The sequence below is a fragment of the Choloepus didactylus genome, chromosome 6 (genome assembly GCF_015220235.1).
Source record: "Choloepus didactylus isolate mChoDid1 chromosome 6, mChoDid1.pri, whole genome shotgun sequence".
Classification (NCBI taxonomy): Eukaryota; Metazoa; Chordata; class Mammalia; order Pilosa; family Megalonychidae; genus Choloepus; species Choloepus didactylus.
Genome location: NC_051312.1, coordinates 17,652,067 through 17,657,077, shown reverse-complemented (window position 1 = coordinate 17,657,077; position 5,011 = coordinate 17,652,067). Strand labels below are relative to the sequence as shown.

Here is a 5,011-nt window from a genome sequence, read left to right as displayed (position 1 = left end):
TGACCTTGACACACTGAATAACTATTTCACATTACATTGATGTGAAAAGATGGGTTGTTTTCACCAGAAGTATATCAGAGTATGTATTTTAAAGAGATAATTGGAGGAAAAGTCTAGCACATATGAAAATGATAATGATCTCATTTCACCTGGCTCAGCAATGGAGTCCCTTAACTTCTTTCTGATTTTAGGAGCACTGAGACAATGATTGTTGGAGGAAATATTACAGGGATCACCCACTTCATCTTTCTGGGATTCTCAGATTTTACCAGGATCTTAGGGGTGCTCTTTGTTATATTCCTGCTGATCTACATTACAACTGTGACCTGGAACCTGTGCCTCATCGTCTTAGTAAGGATGGATTCCCACCTGCACACACCCATGTACTTCTTCCTCAGTAACCTGTCCTTCATAGATATCTGCTATGTTACCTCCACAGCCCCAAAGATGCTCTTCAACTTCTTCCAGAACCAGCAAACAATCACCTTTGTTGGCTGCATTGTCCAGTACTTCATTTTTTTCAATCATGGGACTGAGTGAGTGTTGTCTCCTGACAGCCATGGCTTATGACCGATATGCTGCCATTTGTAAGCCCCTGCTCTATTCATCCATCATGTCTCCCAGCCTCTGTGGTCGGATGGCACTGGGAGCCTATATGGCTGGACTCTCTGGTTCTATATCCCAACTGGGTGCCTTGCTTCAGCTCCACTTCTGTGGGCCTAATGTAATCAACCACTTCTTCCGTGACATGCCTCAGTTGTTAAAATTGTCCTGCACTGACATATTTTTCATACAGGTCATGCTTGCTGTATTAACAATGACCTATGGAATAGCAAATGTTATAATTATCATGATATCCTATGTTTATATTATCATCTCCATTATGAAAATCACTTCAGCTAAAGGCAGGTCCAAGGCTTTCAGCACCTGTGCTTCTCATGTGGCAGCTGTTTCACTCTTCTATACATCAGGTTGGTTTGTGTATTTGAGTTCGAGCTCTGGTGGTTCATCCAGCTTTGACAGATTTGCATCGATCTTTTACACTGTGGTAATTCCCATGATGAATCCAGTGATTTACAGCCTGAGAAACAGAGAGATTATAGATGCCTTGAAGAGGTTGCTAAAGAAGATAGGGCACTGCTAGCATTACAAGCTGTGAGATGTGTGATGGATTTGGCCAGTCGTCATCAATCACCTTAACCCACAATAATATGCACACAGATGGAAATTAATAAAGTTCATATTACACATGTACAAGGACATAATTTGCATCAGATACATCAGATAATATTCCATTATGGACCAGAAGCTGAAGTGATGCTACAGAAACATCATTAGGTTTATAAAGTTTATGGAGTGGCCATATTCTAACCATAGTTATTTGGGAAACACAACGTCTATAATCATTTTGCCTCTGAGATTAGGGCCTTTTCAATTGAAGGCCTCTTTACCTAAGTATTGGTTGTTCTACAGTCCCCCAAGAGTCCAGAAACCTTCTCACCTAAATATTCTGATGCAGCCTAATCCAGACATGGGGGTGACCATTGACTGTTCTGTGTTTGTGACCAGAAGAGAATGAACAGAGGGAGAGGATGTACCACTGGACATAACAAAGCTATGCAATTGGCTGGTTTTGCTTCCTGGAAAGACCAGTCTTCAACAGCTAAGGTTTGTATAAGATTTTCTCAGTGCTAATCATCTAGTATGATTTTGGTCATCTCTGCATCTCCATCAGCCATAGCCTATGAGGGGAATCTGATTTAAATCCTGAAGTAGGATGGAAAGTGGGGCATGATCCATCAGTATCATTGACTTCTGAATTTTATAAATTAACCCTGACATCCATAGTTCAGTGGGAATTATGATGGGAGTTGATAATCAAAGTCCATGACCCATCCAATGGTAATATCTAATATATTGGTACTTTGACCTCTATTTTTCTCTACATTAAAACCAGAATATTTAAGTTTAGTTGACATTGCTGATGGTATCACACTATCAGATCATTTCTGATATTTCAAATTTCTGTGAAAGGTTTGTGTGAGGAGATAGATTTTCATAGGTAATAATTCATTGCAATGGGGTCACAGTGTAGATTTAATGCATATCCAATGCTGCAGGGACTAAGAACAAGTATGGAAAGATGGTACAATTTTTTCTTCTTTTCTTTATTCCAGGTTCTGGGTCTTGGAGATTTGTGGGTATATGGGTGTGTTCTAGTTTGCTAATGCTGCAGGAATGCAAAACACCTGAAATGGACTGGCTTTTATAAAAGGGGTTTATTTGGTTACACAGTTATACTTTTAAGGCCTTAAAGTGTCCAAGGTAACACATCAGCAATCAGGTACCTTCACTGGAGGATGGCCAATGGTGTCTGGAAAACCTCTGTTAGCTGGGAAGGCACATGGCTGGTATCTGCTCCAAAGTTCTGGTTTCAAAATGGCTTTCTCCCAGGTTGATCCTCTCTAGGCTGCAGTTCCTTAAAAATGTCACCCTTTGTTGCACTTGGGGTATTTGTCTTCTCTCAGCTTCTCCAGAGCAAGAGTCTGCTTTCAGTGGCCATCTTCAAACTCTCTCTCATCTGCAGCTCCTGTGCTTTCTTCAAAGTGTCCCTTTTGGCTGTGGCTCCTCTTCAAAATGTCACTCACAGCTGCACTGAGTTCCTTCTGCTTGTCAGGTCATTTATATGGCTCCACTGATCAAGGCCCACCCTGAATGGTTGGGGCCACACCTCCACAGAAATTATCTCATCGGAGTTATCACCCACAGCTGGGTGGGGCACAGCTCCAAAGAAACACTGGAAGAATTACAGTCTAATCAATACTGATAACATCTGCCCACACAAGGTTACATCAAAGATAATGGTGTTTGGGGGAACATAATACATTCAAACTGGCACAGGGTGATAAGATGAATTTAATACAATGAATGTTACTTAAATGCTATTATTTCCCTGGAAGCTCAATGAAAAGATATATAGTTAGTGGGATAGTTGGGGTTCTCAACTCTGGCCAGTTACCCATATCTGTAATCTGAAAGTGAAATAAAGCATGTGATTGTAGCTTTCTTTTAAAAAGGTGAAGATGATGTCTTACAAAAGTGACTTGGTTTGCCAGATTTCCAAAACCACTCCTAGCTAATATAAAACAGGGGTCACTATATTTATTTATCTTTGGGAATATCTGAATTCCTAAAGTTGTCTGGGGCCTCCATTTTGACAAGTCACATGGATTACTCTGTTTAAATAAGAATAGTAAGTGAAGAGGTACTAGAGGCACTTGCAATATTTTCATTAGTTTGCACAAGGCCGGGAATGAGAGGAGGATTGTGGACTCTATGGGAGCGAATATGAGGGTTCTCCCTATACCAAGGATATAGGGCAACATGAATGAAGGTTATGTAGTCTCCATCCAGGACTACGGATGTATTTTATAGCATTGGTCTTTAGAAAAGTGCTAGAATTTATGAAAAGTCTGTTTCTAGAGGGTCCTTAAGGCTTGATATGAGGGAGACTTCAGCTTGAACTTAGCGGTGGATATTTTCATAATACTGCACAGATCTGGGTCTGAAGGTTTCAGGTGAGCTGAGGGAGGTTATGAATAGTAGCTGGTGGTAGATGAGGTAAGTTAACCTACTGGGAGCTGCTGTAGATGAGTGTTGTCCCTGAGAGCTTCTTCCCAAGAACTGCCTTCATGGGCTTCTGCTGAGAACTGCCATCTAGAAGTATTGATGGGAATTCCCATAAGGTATTATTTTAGAAGAAAAAATTGAGGAAAATTAAAATATAGTTGTACAGAATTTCCCATGGAAAACATTTAGACTAATGATATGTTCCAGTTTCCAATCTTAGCTTACATACTCTAACTAAGGTCAGTCTATGGGATAAAAGGTATGCATTAACTTGATCATAGTAAGTAAATAAAGATATGGCCATATAATAAATATTAGGTGCAATATGCTGGCCATCATTAAGGTTTTTCTAGATAAGTGCATCAAAGCATGTGGCAATGATTAAAAGAAAAATAAGAAAGTTTTCTTATCCCCATTTTGCTAGGTGCCAGACCATATATATATATAAATAATGTATTCTCATTTTAAGGGTAGTTCAGCGCAGGTTGATTGAAACAAGTCTACAAGCTAAGGGGGTTGAGAAGACTGAGAGGTCAGGAGAATTAGCAAGGGGTCAATGGCCAGTTCTTTCATTAGGAGAAATTTAGGCTGATTTTGCAGATTAATTTTAGAAAGAAGAGCATTCCAAGTAGGTGAGGTAAGTAGCAAATTGGAGTGGGTTGAATGTACTATTGAGAGCCAAGAAAATTAAGAAGAGCTGATTGGGTCATACCATCAAATTTGGCTTTGACATTCACTGTACCAACTCAGATGTTTCCCTTGTATTTGATTGAGGGTCAAAGAACCTAAATCCCTGAGAGCCTTTGAGTGAGTGCTTTTCAAAAGGAAGAAAGGGCAGAATATATGAGCAGTTGGTGGTCAACTGTGTTCATTAAAGTTCATTGATTTATTTATTCATACATATCTTTTCTCCAACCATACTGTGAGAGATCACTCCAATAATGCCCCTAATTTATTTGAGCCTCTCTACATCGACATATTGGGTGGTTCTGTCCCACACTCACTCTGAGATTAGCCATGTAACTTGCTTTGGCTAAAAGGGATGTTAGCAGACATGAATCAAACAGAGGCCTGAAAAGTACTTGTGCATTGGGTCTTGCCTGCTTGTTGCTCATGATTCCTCAAATGGCCATGTGAAAAAGCCCAGGATTGCTTAATGGCTGTTAAGAAACATGTGACCCAGTCAGCACTCCCATTACCTCAGCCAACAGTCAGACAGTCCCAGGAAACAGAGCTGTCTCACTGACCTGCAACAGAGCCATGAGTGACTCAGACTGAGACCAGCAGAAGAGTCCAGCTGATCCTACTCAAATGGCTAACAGTGCATGTGCATTTTCAAAAATATGTATATATACCCCAAATGCTATCACTTTCTATCACA

The 5,011-nt window shown here is 40.3% G+C and overlaps 1 pseudogene; it reads left to right on the top strand.

Annotated features, from left to right (window-relative positions):
• Positions 1 to 204: 204 nt before the first annotated feature.
• On the top strand, positions 205 to 1,144 carry LOC119538108 (annotated as a pseudogene).
• Positions 1,145 to 5,011: the final 3,867 nt, after the last annotated feature.